Source organism: Schistocerca gregaria, chromosome X, assembly GCF_023897955.1.
Source record: "Schistocerca gregaria isolate iqSchGreg1 chromosome X, iqSchGreg1.2, whole genome shotgun sequence".
Lineage (NCBI taxonomy): Eukaryota > Metazoa > Arthropoda > Insecta > Orthoptera > Acrididae > Schistocerca > Schistocerca gregaria.
In genome coordinates, this window is record NC_064931.1 from 310,946,847 (window position 1) to 310,970,352 (window position 23,506).

Here is a 23,506-nt window from a genome sequence, read left to right on the forward strand (position 1 = left end):
GCCGTTTATTTCTGCAAAACACTTTTTGATGTCGATGGTCCAGCAATTAAATAAAATATAAGTTGAGTAACAGGGAAACAATAGGTTCCTACTTCACATGGTTAGTTATGAGCAACAACATAGCTCTTGAGATATTCACTTCTAAACATATTCTACGTCTTCACTGCAGAAGCCACGGAAATCTCACTAGTGACCAAGTCGGCATTACGAAATATTTCTATGTCCCCTGACCACGCGCAAACTGCTCAAACTCTCCAAGTATTTCCTGCCATTATGGTTTCACAAAGTCCTCTATCTTTGGCAATCCCAGCATACAAATCTCCTTCATCGACACAGCGTCAACATGGAATTCCCAGTCGCGCGGTCGTCCTACACCAGGCGCTGGGGCTACCCCACTTGCTCTGGCTACTGTTCGGAACCACGTGTTCTGCTGACGAGCCCCGGCTTGCCTTACGGCCCGTACTCCCACGCCAACTCCGATCTTAGAATATTTGCAAGGCGCCACAACTCGCCCGTTACCTCACAATCCATTCCAAATCTATTCATAGTTTACTTGAAAATGCTCTCTAGGAACTAAGTGTGGGATACGTGAAATGTATTCATTTATACAAAGGCTCACATATGTGCAGTAATGTTGTGATAGTGTGTCCATCAATGACAGTAGAAATCACAGAGAAGTACTGGAACTCGCAACCGTCACATAACCCTTTTTTGTCTAACAGCATTGAGGCGATCTTCAAGCACAACGTTACATCTGACCAACAGATCACCATTCAAAATGTCTAATTCCTCTCTCTGAAAGACCATTCGGTGGGATCTAAAGAGTAAAGTAAAACGATAGCAGAGAATCTGACAACAAGAATTCACCATTTTCACTTACTCATGAAATGACCGGATATAAAACATTTCCATCGTTAGAACACGACTCAACTTCAGGTTGATCATCACCGCATGACAGCGATTTGGCCATCTCAGCCATGAAGATAGGCGCAGATAAGCTGGCATAAGCTTCTTCCCCATTTAGGAGAAAACATATGTTTTCTATAACCAGTTTACGATGTGTGGCGAATTACACACAGTGCATCCCGCCTTTTTTTAAGCATCTGCCTCTGGAATCGGATGGTCATCTCCGTGATGCTCTCGTGCCGACTAACGAGTCCAATACGATCTCTTCTTTGAATCTTCTATATTAAGACGCACTGTCACTGGTTCTAGTAATCATTGGCTAATAGTAGTGGGGCTGTACCATTTCTGACGCTCTGAATTTTGAACCTAATGTAAAGGCGGCCAGAGTGGCAGAGCGGTTCTAGGCGCTTCAGTCTGGAACCGCGCCACCGCTACGGCCGAAGGTTCGAATCCTGCACCGGGCATGGATGTGTGTGATGTCCTTAGGTTAGTTAGGTTTAAGTAATTCTAAGTTCTAGGGCTCTGATGACCTCAGATGTTAAGTCCCATAGCGCTCAGAGCAAGTTTTGAACCTAATGTAAAAATGTAAACACGCACACACCTTGTCACTTTTTAGGTCACCCTCCCACCCTTCCCCCTCTTACAGTAGCCCACTTTCATTCTTACCCAGTATTTTTTTTTTCAATCAAATTTATGACCAATTTATCTTAATGGCTATAGTTTATGACCAACTATGGCAGCATAGTTGCTTGTCTCTATCGTAATTACTAGGTTCTGGTCAGCACAAACACTAGTTGTTTCAATATTTTTGACTTTGTTACGACCGTGACTCGAAAATAACGCAAGTCTATAATCTCTGTTATTTAACTTCTCCTTCCCTATGGTTACACGGTGTTCAGAGAGCACAGAACATCTATCCCATCAGAATTTTCCACATCTTCTAAGCATACAATACGTTCATCTGTCTTGTTTTTCAACCGTCTAATGTTGTGATGAAACAAATTAATTTCATTTTTCTGGTAACTGTCACACGCATTGTGGTTCTGTACTGCTCTAATTCCTTTTAGTACTCTCTGTCTGTTACCTGACTCTAACAAAACACAAATGATTCCAGTATTCATTGGGATTTTGTCGTGTGTGCTTTTGCCCCACCCCCTGCCCTCTTACACCTTATGCAAGGTGCTCAGCTAATCTTTCCCTCCCTCTCCTACTTATGTGTAGGCCATGATTCAAGTGTCCACCACTATCAAAACACAGCTACCTCTGTATCTAGCATATATCTAGTCTTATCTTTATGGCTGTAGTTCAATCCAAAAAAATTGTCGCCTGTGTATTTAGCCTCACCTCAAAGGCTAAAATTTATTATTCAAAAATGGCTACCTAAGACTGTTTCCCCTCACCATAAAAATATTTGTATCACTGCAGTCAACAAACCCCCACCATTCAGCCAATGTTACAATTGTAAAGCACGCTACATGCATCATCAGCGGAGTGCTAATGCACAAATTTTGCTCGCGTATCATGTCAATTCTGGAAACCCATCTACTCTGTAGGAATCAACACGGATTCCGGAAACAGCGATCGTGTGAGACCCAACTCGCTTTATTTGTTCATGAGACCCGGATAATATTAGATACAGGCTCCCAGGTAGATGCCATTTTCCTTAAGGCGTTCGATACAGTTCCGCACTGTCGGCTGAAAAACAAAATTAGATTACGGAACATCAGACCAGCTTTGTGGCTGGATTGAAGAGTTTTTAGCAAACAGAACACAGCATATTGTTCTCAATGGAGAGACGTCTACAAACGTTAAAATAACCTCTGGCGTGCCACAGGGAAGTGTTATGGGACCATTTCTTTTGACAATATACATAAATGACCTAGTAGATAGTGTCGGAAATTCCATGCGGCTTTTCACGGATGATGCTGTAGTATACAGAGAAGTTGCAGCATTAGAAAACTGCAGCGAAATGCAGGAAGATCTGCAGAGGATATGCACTTGGTGCAGGGAGTGGCAACTGATCCTTAACATAGACAAATGTAATGTATTACGAATACATGAAAAGAAGGATCCTTTATTGTATGATTATATGATAGCGGAACAAACACTGGTAGCAGTTACTTCTGTAAAATATCTGGGAGTATGCGTACGGAACGATTTGAAGGGGAATGATCATATAAAATTAATTGTTGGTAAGGCGGGTGCCAGGTTGAGATTCATTGGGAGAGTCCTTAGAAAATGTAGTCCATCAACAAAGGAGGTGGCTTACAAAACACTCGTTCGACCTATATTTGATGATTGCTCTTCAGTGTGGGATGCGTACCAGCTGAAGTTGATAGAGGAGATAGATAAGATCCAAAGAAGAGTGGTGCATTTCGTCACAGTGTTATATGGTAAGCGTTATAGCGTTACGGAGATGTTTAGCAAACTCAAGTGGCAGACTCAGCAAGAGAGGCGCTCTGCATCGCGGTGTAGCTTGCTGTCCAGGTTTTGAGAGGGAGCGTTTCTGGATAAGGTATCGAATATATTGCTTCCCCCTACTTATACCTCCCGAGGAGATCACGAATATAAAAGTAGAGAGATTCGAGCGCGCACGGAGGCTTTCCGGCAGTCGTTCTTCACGCGAACCATACGCGACTGGAACAGGAAAGGGAGGTAATGACAGTGGCACGTAAAGTGCCCTCGCCCCACACCTTTTGGTGTATTGCAGAGTATAAATGTAAATGTAGATGTATCGATTTATCCTTCTAAACTTCTAAACGCATGTAATCTCTGTAACGAGCTTGTTCTTGCATTATTAGTGTATTAAAACAAATCGCACTGCATTTACTGGCGTATTATAGCTTTTAAAAACGTGGCCACTGTATGGCATGACCATCAGATAACACACACAGCATACAGACGTGGCTGCTCCAGTGTTTACGCAGGAGTTCCAGAATCTCTCACCTCCATCGCTTTGCAATCGACACATTCTGGCCAGCAACAGCGGAAGCTTCGCGTTACAGACAGGCACCTCTTTGTTTCTCTCCCTCAAACAGCTGCAACTACATTTTAAAGAGATTAAAGAGCACGCCACAGTCACCATCAGGCGGTTGACACATTGCACGCTGCTTAGAAGCATCTCTGCATTATCTCATTCATCACTCTGACTGCTCTTATTTTTAAATAGTTCATGCAAGTCTTTGCGCAGAGAGAGAGAGAGAGAGAGAGAGAGAGAGACAGAGAGAGAGAGAGAGAGAGAGAGAGAGAGAGTTTATAAACCACTAACATGGCAGAAGCTGCAGTCAGTTGCTGCTCCACAGTTGCGATGCAACTGAATAATTACAGGACATATAACGGCTGCATTCTATATGCACAAAGGGTCCCTGACTGGTACGTTGGTAAATTTGTGACTTCCTGCACTGGTATTTGTTCATTATATAATAAAATCAGATGGTGAGTTCATTCTATATGCACGAAGGGTTCCTCAAACACGCCACAGTAAATTTGTAATATCATACATGGAGTATTTGTTCATTATAAATTCCTTGCACTCTGTACATTAATGGACCCTCACGCAATGCCCTGGAAGAGATGTCATAGTAAATTTATAGTTTCCTGCAAGATATGTGAGCACTGTATAAGCCTGCATTGTATATGAACAAAGAGTCCTTCAAACAAGTCATAGCACATTTATAACTTCCAGCAAGGTATGATTGCTCCACATAGTGCATGCAGACAGTGTATTCATGAAAGGACACCAGGACAGAGACGCTAAAAACTTCCATAAAAATTTGTAGTGTATGTTAAAACTCCTGCAGTGGCACATCAATGGGATGAAGTATCCGCACACACAAATTTATTTCACGTGAGTAACTATTGGATCCAGACGGTGAGTCAATTCAGTATCTCTGAAGACAGTTGCATCAGCATCCTCTCTTGTCTGTTATTGATTGAAAAAATGGTGAAAAATTATTTAACTGGCCAAATGGGTGGACTGGTTGCATGCACAACATGCCTCCCTCCCCCCTCCACAACATGGGCATAAATTAGAGATGGACAATCTGCTCCTCAATGGATTCAAGGAACTAGATTTTTCTAAGGAGTGAGTGATAGGCGATCAAGAAAAAAAAGTTTTAATGGCTTATCTGATACGAAAATCTTTCCTGATGACATTAATGACCGGAATGAAGACTCTGCAGGAGGCTGCTGCAACAGCACCCCACAGCACGTGCTGAGCAAAACTTGTCCACAATATGGAGATGAAACCAATTTTTAGCCGTACATGATGCATGTATTTTTTAATCCATTGCCTGATAATCTGAAAATGACCTGAGTGACTTGAAGTACAAGGCTTAAAGTTAAAAAAATGGTTCTAATGGCTCTGAGCACTATGGGACTTAACTTCTGAGGTTATCAGTCCCCCAGAATTTAGAACTACTTAAACCTAACTAACCTAAGGACATCACACACATCCATGTCCGAGGCAGGATTCGAACCTGCGACCGTAACGGTCGCGCGGTTCCAGACTGTAGCGCCTAGAACCGCTCGGCCACTTAAAGTTAAACTTTTGGCTTTATTACAGTTACTTTTTAAAAAAAGGAAGTTTCATTGTTTATTAAATAATGTTCTTAAGTGCTACTGACCCTTACGGAATCAGACTAGATAATTTCTGAGCAGACAAAGTGATCAGCACGGGGTGCCTGTCTGAGAACAAGGGAAAGGATTTTGTAAGCTCGTGCGTGATTCAACATGCTGCAACAGACATAAGCATTGCTAAGTGCAAAGAACAAGAGAGGAAGTTGTTATTACTTATTGACGGAAATTCGAGGTGCTGACAAACTTAAAACTTGGTTAACCAATTTGCACAGAATAAGAGCAGGTCAAGAGAAGAAAATATATGCTAACTACAGCCACTGAAACAAGAGAATTAACACACTGTTCAACCTAAAACAGGGCCACACCCCTCCCGACAGCTCACCACTCCCCACTGTTCTCACAGATCAGGCCACAAGACATCTCACCATCTCACTGCTCCACAGCACTCCCATAGATCGGATCACAAAGTGAATCAAGTGTCACTACCCTCCGTACAGCTCACACAGAGCAATCGCAAACTGAATTGAGCAGTCAGTCCGTTCTCTGCGTTGTTGGCGCACTGGCTGATTGAGCTTGCAGCCCTCTTTCTTCACTCAACACCTCTCCATATCAGTTTGGCTCTACCAGATATTGTTGTTTATTACACCAGCTGTATGTACGAGGTCTCTTTAAAAAATTCCGGAACATTAGTAATTTCACACCAATCGTGAGTTGGAGTGAAATTCGGTTGCCATCCCTGAACACACCTGTGTTTGTTGTGCAGCTGCCGGAAGTTCCATTGTTGCATGGCGGTTAGTTATTGTTCAGAATTGTACTGAGTAAAACGTTGTGGCGCACAGTTTGCGAATTTCGAGATGGCAGAGTTCGAGGAACAACACGTATCCACTGAATTTTGCGTGAAACTCAAGAAGACCTCTATGAGAGACTCATCGAAGCCTACGGTGATGAGTGCTTAAACCTTACTAGGTGTTAAGAATGCTTCATACGATTTAAAAATAGTCGGACGAATGCTAAATATAATCCTCTTTCAGGACGCCCGTCGACGCTTACCGACGACCCTCATGGAAGGAACGTCACGAAATTGTGCGCGTGAATCGAATACCGACTTTCCGACAGATTGCAGAAGAATATAATATTGGAGTTGGATCATGTCATGAAATTATGACACGGCGTCTTGTAATGCATCGTGTTGCCGCCGCGTTCGTCCCACGACTCATGAGTCAATACCAGAAAAACCTTCGCCTCTCAGTCTGTGAAGAGCTTTTGGTTCGCGCAAATGAGAACGAGATGTTCCTTAAGAGAAACGTAACTGGTGTTGAGACGTGGATCTACGGTTACGATGTTGAGATCGAGGTTCAGTCTTCACTACCGGTCGGTAAAAGTTCTCCAAGGCCAAAAAAAGTTCGTCAGGTTAGGTCAAATGTCAAAGACATGCTGATAGTTTTATTTCACTTTGAAGTACTAGTTAATCATGCATTCGTGTCAAAGATGCAAACTGGTAATCGATAGTGCTATCGGGACGTGTTACGACGCCTGCGAGAAAATGTGAGAAGGGGACGGCCTGAAATGTGGCGAGGCAATTCGTGGCTCTTGCATCACGATAACGCACCCGCACATTCATCCCTCTTGGTGCGTGACTATTGCACAAGAAACGAAATCACTGTGCTGCCTCATCCTCCGTACTCTCCACACCTGGACCCTTCGGACATTTTTTTTTTAAATTTCCTTTCTCTGAAAGGATGAAGATTTGCATTGACAGACGAGATAAGAGAACATTTGCAGGCGGTGCTTCGCGCAATCTGGGAAGAGGCGTACCAAGAGCGTTTCCGGATGTGGAAACGGCTTTTTGAGTGGAGAATCAATTGCGAAGGAGAGTATTTCGAAGGAGACTATGCACAATAAGTAAAAGGCAAGGGTGGAAAAATTTTGTAGATAGTGTTCCAGAACTTTTTGAGCAAACCTCGTATATTACATAGACATCGGCCTTACCACAGTGGTAACATCGGTTCCTGTCAGATCACTAAAGTTACGCGCTGTTGGACTGGCTAGCTCTTGAATGGGTGACCGTTTGGATCTGCCGAGCACTGTTGGAAAGCAGGGTGCACTCAGCTTTTGCGAGGCCAATTGAGGAGCTATTTGATTGAAAAAGTAGCGGCTCTGGGCTGAGAGCTGACAACAGCCGGGAGAGCGGTGTGCTGACAACATGCCTCTCCACATCTGCATCCAGTGACACCTATCGTTTGAGGATGACACGATAGTCGGTCGGTACCGCTGGGCCTTCCGCGGCCCGCTCGAATGGAATAGTTTTTATTTATATTACATAATTATTTTTACATATATGATAGTGCATGTATACAGGTATCCCAGGATGAGTGATCAATATTCAGGAATATGAAAGGAACGCCAATTTGAAGCAAAAGACTTCATATGGTGAGATAGTCCTTCCAGTTGTTTTTGTATTCCTTAATCTGCTCAGTTGATGGTTCTTCTCTTTGCATGTATTAGGCATTTGTCTGTACAGCGGCCTTGGTCGAAATTCTTGATTTTTCTTGGTCTTCCTAAAGATTTTCTCACTATCGGGCAAGAATCATAATTAATTTTGGTATACTGTCGTGTTCCATTGTTGTGATACAGTCCTTCCAGTTGTTTCTGTATTCCTTAATCTGCCCAGTTAAGCATTTTACTCCAAGTTCTTTGCTGATGTTGCATTCATCTTCCTGTCAGATTGCTTCCTGTCAGTTACTCTTCAAACTTAAAATGCATTAAATTTCCTACGAAACGGTCCTATCCATTTTATCTCTAGAACTAAGAGAGTGGGGGTGAGAAAATATTGAAAATATCGTGTGTCATGCGTACATTGTTGCACACGTAGTCCAATTTCAGATATTTTCCCGACTTGATAGACCACAAATCTCCTATATCAAATTCTTCGTCTCCACTTTGTCTACACTACTTTTGTACTTTGTAAACAATAACAATGTAATGAAAAATACAGGAAGTAAATAGTGATGTACATTAAATACGTTCTAGCTCAGAAATAATTCAGATTAGGGTATATGTCCATACGAAGTGTCTTGCCTCAAATGATCGTTCCTTTCATATTCGTGAATACTGAACATTTATCCTGGAACACCCTGTACATTATTTATTTATTCAACCTTATCAGATTAACAGCTTACAGAACCTTCTTACATGCAGCCAAAGTTTCTTCTCTCTACATGTATTAGGCATTTGCCCGTAAAGCTGACTTGGTTCAAATTCTTGATTTTCCTCGGTCATCCTAAAGATCTTCTCACCACCGGGCATTAATCATAATTAATTTTGGTATATTGTCGTGTTCCATTGTTGTGAGATGGTCCTTCCAGTTGTTTTTGTATTCCTTAATCTGCTCAGTTAATCATTTCACTCCAAGTTCTCTGCTAATGTTGCATCCATCTTCCTGTCAGATTGCGTCCTGTCAGTTACTGTTCTTAGGAATCATATCTCCAGTGCTTATATTCTTTGTTTATTTCTTTTTCTGATAGTCCACGACTCCTTTCCACATGTCATAATTTGCTGTGAAACTGATTTGTAGAACTTAAGAGTTTTATTACTTGCTATCGTTATGAGGGTCTTAAGAATTCGTCCATTAGTATAATGTGAACTTTTTATCTCCAGGCCAATAATAATTTAACTTTCACTACCTGTGAGAGCCCCCATGAAAAACGAGTGATTGTAGGACAATGAAACTTTGTGAAAACATGCAGAAGAGAAATAATGAATAAACAAAAAAATTAATTTCTACATGACAGGGTAACATCTGTTAATTGCGTACCATGTTTACGTTCCAGGTTACAGACGTTGATTAATGTTGCGATCATCTGCATCCACGACAGGTTCAAACTGCACTAGAGATTTCTGTACTTCTACCCGTATTAACAGTGGACCTTGGCACGTTTAGTTGTTACGGCACAGCTCGTGAACTGCATGAAGATCGCACATTGCGTCCAGAATTCAGCCGCAGCAACAGTAACTTATTCAACAATTTGTGGAGCAATTCGCAGTCGGCCATTCCCAGACGTAATTCCCAAATCACCAATCAGTGAAGTCTTCCGAGTCATGTTCTTTAACACCGCAGCGAAAAGGGGACCTTTCCGTATTTCTTTAATGTGGAGCTACATGCGAAAAGCAGCCGTAGTGTTGTTGTTACTGTGATAAAACAGCTTTACAACTAAAGCCGCTTACTTTGTCCAAACCAATGCTGATTTTCTACAACTGTAATTCATACTGATGTTTGTGTTTCAACACTATGTCGCGTATCAGTACCGGCACCCAGTGGCAAGTCATGACACTAACGCTACCAACAACGCAAATCTTGCAGTGCACAGTCTGAAAATCAACACTATGAAGCTGAATAGTTAATAGTTAATAGGTTTCTTTCTACACTGACTCAAGTAGCGAAAGTTTAATTGTCACTACCGTATACTTTTGTGAGTCCATTTCTATCATGAATGAAATAGTGTTTCCTCTGAAGTTGAACATGTTTACTCTTTCTATGTTCCGATCATTTATTATTAGGGTGGGAATCGGCTGCTGGTTGCTCAAAGCCGTAAGTTCTGTTTTCTTTGAAGATACTAATATATTATATAACTTAGCTGAAGTGGATAAAATATGAAGACCTGTTTGCAGTTAATGTATCTGCATTTAAATCTTCATGTACTGTCAGACCTGTCTTCTTGAGTTTCTTCTTCATTATGAATGTTTCATACCTTTTCTTATATGATACAAACTTCACTATTGTGGGTCTAGGTTTCGCAGATCACAATGCCCTACATCCCACTCTGTAACTTCTAATTAAAGAAAGTGCTGCAGGTACATTTGTTCCCAATTAAAGTTTTAACTTTTAAGAACAATTTTCAAAGAAAAACCATGCTTTCACTATATATATATATATATTGTACTTTGTCAATATTATTATTATTTCGTTCGTCAAAAAACTTTTTAAGTCTCTATTGCCCAGTTTGAATCGTAAACTATTTGATGAAATTAAAAATGGTTTGGTCACCGGAAATGCAGTTTGTCTTACGTCTGATTGGTGGACGAGTATAATTAACATTATTTTCTGTGTACTGACTGCACATTTCATAGATGAGAAGAGAAAACTAGCGTCATTTCTTTTAGGGTGCTTACAATTCGAAGAAAGACACACTGCAGAAAACATCTAAAACTGTTATTTCCAAATGTAATATCCATTTTAAAATCACTGTCATAATAACGGACAACGTGTCAAATATGAAATTAGCTGCCATGCTTCTGAAACTTTCGCATATCAAATTCTTTGCATATTCTGTAACCCTCAGTGTGTAACACGCAATTAAGGAGTTTCTAGAGAAAACCGGAGATGATGTCAAAAGAGCAGTTATGTTTTTCAAGAAGAATCCCTCTGATTCAAGCTAACTTTCTCAAATGCAAGAAAAATTAGAAAAAGATTGATTGAAACTGAAACAAGATGTTCCACAGATTTATTGTGAATACAAATCCCATAATTTCTTGCTTCACTATTTTGAGTGGAAAATCGATCACTTTAAACTTAAAACGTACAGATTGGGAGATAATACAACAAGCTATATATAATTTCAAAGTTTTCAATGAGCTAACGAAGGAGGTGATCTCAGAGAAAACAATATCACTGTCAATAACGGGAGTCGTGCCAAAATTTATGCAACGGCAACTAGAATCCTCAAGAAACGAAATCATTGCTTAGTAATTTGTTTAAAGGGTTGTCAGAGCGGGATGGGGTTATCTCTAGCAACGAACTGACTAGACGGGCAACTATACTGGACCCCCAATCGAAACGGCAAAGATTTAAAGACGAAAAAACAATCTAGGACTGCTACACAAAGGTTATTGAAGAAATGAAAGCACAGGTTGTTCAACAAGAAGAAGTGCAGCTAATTTCTCAACTGGTTACCACCGTAACATGTGTGACTTCTTCAATCTGATTTCGATGAAACAATGTCACCTCCGTGGATGGCACGAATAGCGACGTGTGGCAACTGTCGAACTGGACAAATATTTATGTGAGGCATATTTGTCCACAAGCAGTGATTCCATAAACTGGCAAGAAATAAGAAAATTGCAGTACCTGATGCTACACCAACTGGTTCTGAAAATCTTGAGTGAATCTTTTCAAAAGGACGACAAATATGGACTGAGAAAATAAACCGACTCATTACGTCCAAAATACGTCAAATTGTATTTATAAATCATGATATCGCTTAATATTTCCTTCTTGGGTACATGTACTGTCATGCTGTTTCTCAATGATGATTGTAGATGCCTTAATTAATTACAGCTACATTAACAATTTGATATTGTATTTTTTTCTATGAAAGTATGAACATCTAATGAACATCAGTCTTAATTTTTAAAATTTTCCCGCTTGATTAAGATATTTTCGATCTTTTGTAATTTTTACAGCAGACGAAGTTAAAGACGTTCAAATCTCAAAACTACTAAGGACATAACATAAAGTCATCACACTTCTTTATATCCTGTTTCAAAAAAGGACCAAAGCAGATAAAAACACAGGTGTAGTGGCCTGAACTGAAAAGGCAATGTGCCTTCCTTTTACTTATTTTTGTGAGTGAATGGTGAGTCATGAAAAAGAGCTAGTTCATTCCAATGAGTGAGCAGTTGTGATCCGATTTGTGAAAAAAATGGCTTAGCCCATCTCTAGTACAAATAGGACAAACTACACATCATGAGTTCACTTCAGCTAAGAGGCGTTCAGATGACAGATCTGATAATGATGACAATGAAGGCAATAGACAAAGCAGAATAGCTGCAGTTAAGAAGCTTTCGTATAATAGATCAGAGGAGGGTGGTGATGAAGGGAGCAAACTTCGTCGTTTGGACTGCGATAACATTGCACGTATGTATCTGAAACATTCGGTGTGTGTGTGTGTATGTGTGTGTGTGTGTGTGTGTGTGTGTGTGTGTGTGTGTGTGTGTGAACTTGTCTGTATATAGCCACGATCTAATGATTTTCTTATGTTACAAATGCTGCTGATGGTCTATGACATATTAAGTATTCTGATGACAATTGTCGGTGCTCCTGAGGGAGGTGGCTGGTCTGGAATGACTGATCCAGGATTCCGTAGGACCAAATTGAGAAGCAAACATCCAATGTCAGCGAACGTGACAGTACATGAAATTACAACATAAAAGTAGTAACATAAAATAAAATGTTTATAAACCCAAAAAGTGACGAACTATAAGTTTATGCAAACGCAATCAACAATATAACATAGGAATCAGCATAGTTTTTCAAGGAACTCCTCAACAGAAGAGAAGGAGTGTCCCATGGGGAACCTCTTCAGTTTTGATTTGGAAGCGCATGGGGTACTGCTAAGATTTTTGAATTAATGTATGTATGATTAATTTCTTACAATGATTATCTGACATCATTCTTTTTTCCATAGCACTGTTGAACGATGTTGCTCATATGGGGACGGATGAGATCACTCCAGTGTCTCTGAATACTTCATTCCCAGAAGAGGCTAGTTCGCCAACTGCAGATCTACGTAAATAACGTGAGCCTCTCTCTTTCCAACAATACGTGTGTATAAATATTTATGGCTGATATTTGTACGCCATCGTCTGCATCTCCCAGCAAGCAGGATCAGCAATTTCTCATGGGGAATTATATCAGGGAAAAGCCGATTGCTGATGAAGAGCCATACTATGTGTAAATGATCACTATTTGCGATCGTAAGATGCGACACCATTCTCGTCTATAAACTCGTAGAGTTGGACACTAATTACATACAACCAAATACATAAATGGTAATTCACATTTTCATAATAATATTTTATAATTTCAAGCAATGTTTATCAGACGTTTTTTTTTCTATGTTTGTCCGATAATGACTTTGTGGTGGCTGAATATGTTGAAGCCTAAACCATCGAAATAGAGTGTGTTGAGATGATTGGGATTATTCCACTCCAAGCTATTTGCCAGTCTCTGCTACAAGCTCAGAGGAATGGACTCCAATTGTAGAAGATGTAATACAAACGTAGTAATTCACATTTCTACAGTAATTTATGCTGACATATGATGCTTACAATATGTTTTTCTTGTTCGGAAGTGTGTATGATAATAACTTGTCTATGGGGAGGGAGGGCATAGATCCCCAACAGCGAGTTGAACAATTCATCGTGAAACATTTAATCTCGTGATGATGCGGCGATAAGCTCCCAATAGACTGATACTGATATAGGCTACGGCACATGTAGGAACCAGAAAAATTATTACATTTGCATTCGACTAAGAGAACTAAAAAATTAATATACAAATTCATATTAGAGAGTGTGGTTCTGTATGGAACGGAGACCTGGGCAATTAAGATGAAGAACATTTAAAATTTACAAGCTCTAGAGATGGACTTCTGGAGAAGATGGGTAAGAATCTTCAGGAAAGAAAAGATAAGGAACACCGAAATAATAAGGAGAATGGAAAGTAAAGAAAGAATATATGACGTAATGGATAGAAAGAAATTACAGTTGTACGGGCATGTACAACGAGTGGAGAAAGCCAGAATACCAAAATTGATACTGAAGCTGGAACCGGAGGGGAGAAGAAGAAGAAGAAGAAGAAGAAGAGGACGACCTATGACCACCTGGCTCCAAAATGTACAGCACACAATGAGGCGAATGGGCGCAGAGGAAGTGGACACAAAAGATTGAAACATCTGGAGGAATATTTTGAAAATATGGTTGAAGAGCGTATACTATTTGTATTGCAATTTCCTGGTAAATTATTATGCTGGAGATAAGCCTCTGTCGTGAGGAAAAGCTCAAAATAATAACAATAATAACTTGACTTTTGTTTTGGAATAATAACACAATACTTATCTACGTCGTTGTTTCCTCCCACAGGACTGCTGAAGCGTTACGAGGCAGTCTTACACGCACTGTGGCCCGGACTGTCGATGTCGCCTCAGCCCTACAGTCATCACACTGAGTGTACAGTGGACCATTATCAAGCTCACCTTGGCCCTTAATATCGGTTGCTATTTATAATTATTTATTATTCGTGTTATTCTGCATTGATAACTCTACTGCAGAGTACAAAGTCGAGATCTGTTTCCTAAATGTATGTCTACCCGTTATGAAGTGCAGTACAGTTTTATGCTTGCAAACTCTCACGCACCCAAAACATGATGATAATAATGGCGAAGAAAAAAACCAATGTTCATATTTGGGAATTCCGTGATATCAGTTGGTTGTTAGTTCTAAGATTTCAGTCTGAGATTCACAATGGATGAATTTCTCAAAATGCACGAGAAAGGAATTGGTAAGGCATCCAGGTACGTTACCTATATTGCGTCAAAGCTGCTAGTTTGTCTTTCGAAAATCGTGACTACCACAATATCGGTATGTGATGAAATGTGACTTTTTCAACCTGTATTCTGGGCCTCATTACATGTTGTCAAACTGAAAATTAGTGGATATGCTCTACCACTAGAACGTGAGCGTCTAGATCACATGCTAAAGGTAAGTAATACGATAGGTGCAAGGGATAGAGACAAACCATTCAGTAGCATAGGGTACAGAGAATGGTAGAAGTAACTAATTCCACTGAATTTGGCAAAGAGAAGGTCACAATGTCTGGAACAATACTATTCTAATGTTCATGTGCAGTCGATCTAATGTGCATAAACATTGGCATATCCACTAGTACATGACATCACATTCACCGTACGGGTCTTATTCAAGAATGTTAGTAATATCACCTACATAAACCAGGATAAGAGGCAAGATGTAGCAAAACTGACAATGAAACGCCATACTATGGGTTATACAGGTGCTTGGTAGCACAACGTTCACGATACATAATCAGATACTGGGCTCAATATGTGTTAATTCGTTCTATGTCTACACACATACTCCGCAAGCCACTGTATAGTTCATGGCGGAGGGTACCTAGTACCACTACTAGTCATACCCTTTCTTGTTCCACTCACAACTAGAGCAAGGAAAAAACGACTATATATATATATGCCTCCACGCGAAATAGGTCAAAATGCTCCAAACTTTTGGGTATACATACTGATTAAAACTTGAACTGGAGGAAGCACATTAGTGAGCTTCTCAAACAGTTCAGTACAGCTACTTTTACTCCTCACACAATTTCTAGTTTTCGAAACAATCGAATCAACCTCCTGGCATATTTTGCATTTACTCAGTAATGTCTTATGGAATAATTTTCGGGGCCAACTCATCACTCGGAAAGAACGTTTTGATTGCATAGAAGCGAGCAGTAATAATAATATGCAGTGTTCACCTGTGAGCGTCACATACAGAGTGTCAGTTTCTGAAGTACTTGATATAAAATCGTCATGACCTCCAAACAGTTTGCACTGGGACGTTCAAACTGCACGGATGGCCGTGGGGAATGATGGAGATTAATAAGCGCATGAATGGTTTGGTTTAGCGACGAAGCTCACTTCCGATTGGATGGGTTCGTCAATAAGCAAAACTGGCGCATTTGGGCGACTGATAATCCGCATTAAGCGGCCGAAAAGTCTCTTTACCCCCAACGCGTGATTCTGTGGTGTGCAATGTACAGTAACGGAGTAATCGGTACTATATTACTTGATGGCGTGGTGACTACCGAACGGTACACGAAGGTTTTGGAAGATGATCCCATCCCCATTATCCAAAGTGACCCTGATTTTCACAAGATGTGGTTCATGCAAAACGAAGCTTGACCCCACTGGAGCAGGAGAGTGTTTGATGCCCTGAAGGAGCGCTTTTGGGACCGCATTATGACTCTGGGGTACCCAGAGGCCAGTGGCATGGGCCTCGATTGGCCGCCATATTCTCCGTATCTGAACGCATGAAACTCCTTTTTGTGGGGATGTTTTAAACACAAAACGTAGAGCAAATATCTCCAAAACCGTTTCTGAACTGAAAACAGCCATTCAGGAGGTAATCGGCAGCATCGATGTACCAAAACTTTAGCGCGTCATATAGAATTCTGCTATTCGTTTGCGCCACATCATCGCCAATGATGGAAGGCCCATCGGACATGTCATAACTTAAATCCGAATATCTGTAATGACGTTTACGTGTTGAATAAACTGTGTGCATGTCGCAATTTGTAAATAACTTATGTTCTTTTTTTCATATAGACCAATGATTGTCAACCTGTAGTCAACTCGTCATGGAGTTCGGCATTTTAACTGCACCTTCAAAATACATATGTTCGTCAGTTAAATTCGTCATAAATAATCCATCACGATTTGAGAAGAACAGTGATGTCCACACCCATAAGACCAGAGGAAAAATGACCTTTATTACACATTATTAACGTTGTCAGTGGCTGAAAAAGTAGTTCAGTATGCAGCAACAAAAATGTTTGGTCATTTCCCCAATAACACAAAATGTCTGACAGATAGTAAAGCAAGCTTTAGTTCTAATCTAACATGTTTTCTCCTGGACAGTTCCTTCTACTCTGTGGACGAATTTCATTTAAAAACTAGTAGCTTGTAAAGAAATTGGTTTAAAGTGTAATTGCACGAGTAGGACTGAAAATGTGCTCATTAATGGTAACATTAAACGTGTATACATAGGCTATTCTGTAACCTGACTCGTTCCAAGTCATTGATATAAAAGAATCGCTCAAATTACCTGTGGAACATGTAACTAACTGACTAAGAGACTGTCGAATAAAAAGATCTTTCAGCCGTCCAAATATCCAATTATTATTTTATTGAGGGATCAGTTTTGGCGATATATTGCGCCATCTTCAGGCCGTTGTGTAGAGACAACATTGGTAACAGTGTGATATACGTAACATAATGGGGCGATGCAAGTCTTATATGCAGCGACAATATGTAGTAACATACAGCTACAACTTTGGTTGTTCTGGTTCAAATGAAAGTGTTTCTAATATACTGCGTATGTATTGCAGGTACTCTCCTTTAGACTTACTTCATAGTTTACATTTTGGTATCTCACTCAGCCACACGCCTGCTTACCAGTAGACTTATCACTTTCATGATAACGTTGGTTATGACCATTTCCATATGTTTCAATACTTACTTATTAATGGGAATTCGTTACGTTATATTACATTAGATTCACTGGTTCATTAAAAGTGTTTTTATTAAACACGTGGCACCTTATGAATCTGTGTCTGATAGATTGCATTGATGTAAGTTTATATTCTTTTTTATTAGTATTTGTTATGATGTGGGCCATGATGATATAGATAGTTGCGGAGCTGACCTCCAGTAAGTGGTTTATGTTTTACTAGTATCAGACAATACATAAATAAATATTTTACCCTAGTTTGTACTTATCAGTATATGGCTATAATAGTTTTGCTCCAGATGTTTCACAGGCATTGAAATTAGCATTACACAGTGATTATCTATGCATCACATCCAATATTGACCTCGGCATAGTAGGTTCTTTTTCGCTATTGTATAGCATATGTATTTTGTTCCCTAGCTTATGCTAATACAATCTGCAACTGTTCTCTTAGTTTATTCCGTAATTTATCTGTAACTTTGAAGTTACTCCCTGTACAGTTTGATATTGCTATTTGTTACCACATATTACTACTATACATAAGACTTGCACCGCCCCCTTTTGTTATGTATTTCACGCTGTTCCCACTCTTGTTTGTACACAGGGACCTGCTGTTGGCGTAACATATCGCCGAAACTCAGTAAAATAAAAACCGGAAGTTTAGATGGCTGAAAGGTGTTTTGATTCGACATTTTTTACTGAACAGCCAAGGTCGCGCAACCATCTGTATAGAGATGGACAAACAGGAACTACCTAACAGGTCACAACAGTCTACAGCAAGAGTAGAAGAACTAATTCAGAAAACTACTGGCCAACGTCTTTGACAGCTGTTTCTCGTAGAATCTTAGAACATGTTCTGAGCTCAAAAACAATGAGGTTTCTAGAAAAAAATGGCCTCGTTCATGCGAACCAGTCTGGGTTCCGAAAGCATCGATCCTGTGAAACCCAACTCGCACAATTCCTCACATGACATACTGAAAGCCATAGAACAACGGAGTCAGGTAGGTCCAGTATTATCGATTTACGGGAGGCATTTGACTCAGCACCATACCCACACTTATTATCAGAAGTAAGATACTATGAGAAATCGATCGTAATTTATCACTGGATTGAGGACTTTTTTTGTTGGGAGGACGTAGCAAGTTACCTTGGATGCAGAAAGCTCGGCAGATGTAGAACAAACCTTAGCTGTTCCCCAGGGAACTATACCGGCACCCTTGCTATTTATGATGTATATTAACGACCTTACAGACGATATTAATATACTACTGGTCATTAAAATTGCTACACCAAGAAGAAATGCAGATGATAATCGGGTATCCATTGGACAAATATACTATACTAGAACTGACATGTGATTACATTTTCACGCAGTTTGGGTGCACAGATCCTGAGAAATCAGTATCCAGAACAACCACATCTGGCCGTAATAACGACCTTGATACGCCTGGGCATTGAGTCAAACAGAGCTTGGATGGCGTGTACAGGTACAACTACACATGCAGCTTCAACACGATACCACAGTTCATCAAAAGTAGTGGCTGGCGTATTGTGACGAGCCAGTTGCTCGGGCGACATTGACCAGACGTTTTCACTTAGTGAGAGATCTGGAGAATGTGCTGCCCAGGGCAGCAGTCGAACATTTTCTGTATCCAGAAAGGACTGTACAGGACCTGCAACATGCGGTCGTGCATTATCCTGCTGGAATGTAGGGTTTTGAGGGGATCGAATTAAGGGTAAAGCCACGGGTCATAACTCATCTGAAATGTAACACCCACTGTTCAAAGTGCCATCAGTGCGAACAAGAGATGACCAAAGCGTGTAACCAATGGCACCCCATACCACCATGCCGGGTGATAACGCCAGTATGGCGATGACGAATACACGCTTCCAATGTGCGTTCACCGCCATGTCACCAAACACGGATGCGACCATCATGATGCTGTAAACAGAACCTCGATTCATCCGAAAAAAAAATGACGTTTAGCCATTCATGCACCCAGGTTTGTCGTTGAGGACACCATCGCAGGGGCTCCTGCCTTTGACGCAGAGTCAAGGGTAACCGCAGCCATGGTCTCCAAGCTCATAGTGCATGCTGCTGCAACCGTCGTCGAACTGTTCGTGCAGATGGTTGTTGTTTTGCTAACGTCCCATCTGTTGACTCAGGGATCGAGACGTGGCTGCACGATTCGTTACAGCCATGCGGATAAGATGCCTGTCATCTCGACTGCTAGTGATACGAGGCCGTTGGGATCCAGCACGGCGTTCCGTATTACCCTCCTGAACCCACCGATTCCATATTCTGCTCACGGTCATTGGATCTCGACCATCGCAAGCAGCAATGTCGCGATACGATAAGCCGCAATCGCGATAGGCTAAAATCCGATCTTTATCAAAGTCGGAAACGTGATGGTACGCATTTCTCCTCCTTACACGAGGCATCACAACAACGTTTCACCAGGCAACGCCGGTCAACTGCTGTTATTGTATGAGAAATCGGTTGGAAACTTTCCTCATGTCAGTACGTTGTAAGTGTCGCCACCGGCGCCAACCTTGTGTGAATGCTCTGAAAATCTAATCATTTGCATATCACAGCATCTTCTTCTTGTCGGTTAAATTTCACGTCTTTAGCATGTCATTTTCGTGGTGTAGCAATTTTAATGGCCAGTAGTGTAGTAACCTCAGATTTTTCGAAGTTGATGCTGAATTAATGTCTGAAAGAAGCTGTAGAAATAGTCAGTTGGTTGTTGATAAAATTTCAAAGTCGTGGTAAAACTGGCAGCTTTCTTTAAACTTTTAGAAATGTGAAATTGTGCAACACACAAAACGAAAAAAGGTAGCACCCTATGACTGTAATATCAATGAGTCAGAGCTGGGATCAGTCAACTCATAATAATACCTGGGTGTAATAATATATAGGCACATGAAATTGAACTATCACATAGGCTCAGTCGTAGGCAAAGCAGATGGCAGAATCCGATTTGTTGGCAGGATACTACGGCAATGCGATCAGTATACAAAGGAGACTGCATACATATCATGTGAATATTACTCAAGTGTGTGGGAACCGTACTGAATAGGACTAACATTGGACATTAAACGGATGCAAAGAAGGGCGCCACGAATGGTCAGAGGTTTGTTCGACTCATGGGAAAGTGTCACGAAGATGCTGAAAGAACTGAACTGACAGACGCTCCAAAATTGAAGTAAAATATACAGTGAAAACCTACTTAGAAAGTTTCTAGAGACAATTACAAGGGATGAATCTAGAATAATATTACAACTCCCTACGTAGAGATCGCGAACACAAGATTAGACTTATTACAGTGCGCACAGATGCATTTAAGCGATCATTCTTCCCGTGCTCCATACGTGAATGGACAAGGGAAAAGCTCTAATAACTGGTAAAATAGGACGCTCCTTTTGCCATGCACTGCGCAGTGGCTGGCAGAGAATGGTTGAAGATGTTGATGTATGAGGCACGTTCATCAGGACTCTACTGGTACCTATTATTATAACAGAATGTTCCGAGAAATTCATACACTGCGTGAATATTATCGGTGACGACTCCCACTTCATCACAACAGATGTATGCTCCACAGATGTGGAATTGCTCGGCCAGCAAGTTTTGCGTGGTACACGACAACAGTATAATCTGCTGCAGTGATTTCAGAAGTATTACGATGAATTACATAATACAATATACGCTAAACTGAAGAACATGGAGCCGGCTGAAGTGGCCGAGCGGTTCTAGGCGCTGCAGTCTGGAACCGCGCGACCGCAAGGGCCCCAGGTTCGAATCCTGCCTCAGGCATGGAAGTGTGTGATGTCCTTAGGTTAGTTAGGTGTAAGTAGTTCTAAGTCTAGGGAACTGGTGACCACAGAAGTTGTCCCATAGTGCTCATAGCGCATTTGAAGAACATGGAAGGTTGTCGGCTATGTTGAAAAAAATCGGTGTCCCGTCCATTTAGTTGTCATTACAGACGTAACACGGCAATGGAATGAACAAGAATGTTGCGGAAAACTGTCGGTGGTTATTTTGAAGCCGTTTGTCTAAAGTAATTTAGGAAAAAATGCAGGACAAAGCGTGTAGTGTCGGTGATTCCAAACTCACTCCTCAACAAACAGGAGTAAAATGTGTTAAACTCTGCAGAAAACATCCATCTTTTGGTATCGAAAAGTAAGAGCATATATAAATGTGTAATGTATGGTATCTACGAAAATGAGTTAGAAATCTGAATCTATGCTTCAAGAAAATCTTGTCCACTACCAACTGCACTTCTTATTATGTTTATTATATGTGTAATAATAAGGCTCTTCGTATCCTAGATAATTTCATATAATCACCCAAAATAGTTGTATATTTCAAGAGCAAAATTTTGTGTGAGGTGTCAGCTAAATTACATAGTTATTTGTGAATAATGAATCAGCTGGTTACAAGTGACATAATGCGCTGGTGCTGACGTGTCCCAGCCGCACATCCTTTGAGAGTTGTCGTCACTGCGAAGCGCAGAGCCGCGCGCACGCGACGGAGGGCGCGCGGAGGAGCGCAGGATGTGCGCCGTAACTGCATTACGACTACCCGCCAACCGGGACAGCGAACCCGGACATTGCCTTTAACCAGCCAGCTTCAAAGCAACTCTGCCGCTCTACGTGGAGGTTCCAGAAGGCGAGTCAGCCAAGATACACCGGCGCCGTACACATTACCATAAGACAGCATGATTACCGTTACTTTACTTTTAATATATATATAGCGGTTTAGAAGCATATTTCACTAGAGGAAAGATAGATGCCGCCTACAGGAAAATTAAAGAAGTCTCTGGGAAAAGAGAAGTAGCTGTACGAATATCAAGACCTCAGATGGAAAACCTGTCCTGAGTAAAGAACGGAAAGCTGAAAGGTGGGAATATATACAGAATCTATACGAGGGAGATGAAGGTAATGTTATAGGAGGGGAAGTGGACGTAGATTAAGCTGAGATGGGAGATATGATACTGCTAGAAAAATTTAACAGAGTGGTGAAAGACCTTATTCCAAACAAGGTCCCTGGAGTACAGTTAGAACTACTGACAGCCGTGGGAGAGCCATCCATGACAAAACTCTTCCATTTGGTGTCCAAGTGTATGAGGCAGGTTAAATACGCTCAGACTTTAAGAAGACTGTAGTAATTCCAATTCCGAAGAAAGTAGTTCCTGAATTTCACCGAACTATCAGTTTAATAAGTCATGGCTGCTAAATACTAATACGAATTATTTACAGAAGAATGGAAAAACTTGTAGATGCCGACCTCGGGGAAGATCAGTTTGGATTACAGAGAAATGTAGGAACATACGAGGCAATACTCACCCTACGACATATCTTAGATGATACATTAAGACAAGGCAAACATACATTTCTAGCATCTGTAGACTTAGAGAAAGCTTTCGACAAAGTTGTCTGGAACACTTTCTTTGGAATTCTGAAGGTAGCAAGGGTAAAACACGTGGAGGGAAAGGTTATTTACTACTTGTACAGAAACAAGACGGCAGTTATAGGAGTCGAGGGGCATGAAAGGCAATCAGCGGTTCAGAAGGAAGTGAGACAGGGTTGTAGCCTCTCCCGTATGCTATTCAATCTGTACACTGAGCAAGCAGTAAAGAAAACTAAGGAATAATTTGGAGTAGGAATTAAAGTACAGGGAGAAGAAACAAAAACTTTGAAGTTTGCCGAAGACACTGTAATTGAGTCAGAGAGAGCAAAGGACTCGGAAGAGCAGCTGAACGGAATGGACAGCATCTTGAGAGGAGAGTATAAGATGAATATTAACAGAAGCAAAACAAGGATAATGGAATGTAGTCGAAATAAATCAGGCGATGCTAAGGGAATCAGATTAGAAACGAGGCACTTAAAGTAGTCGATAAGTTTTGCTGTCTGGGCAATAAAATAACTGGTGGCCGAAGTA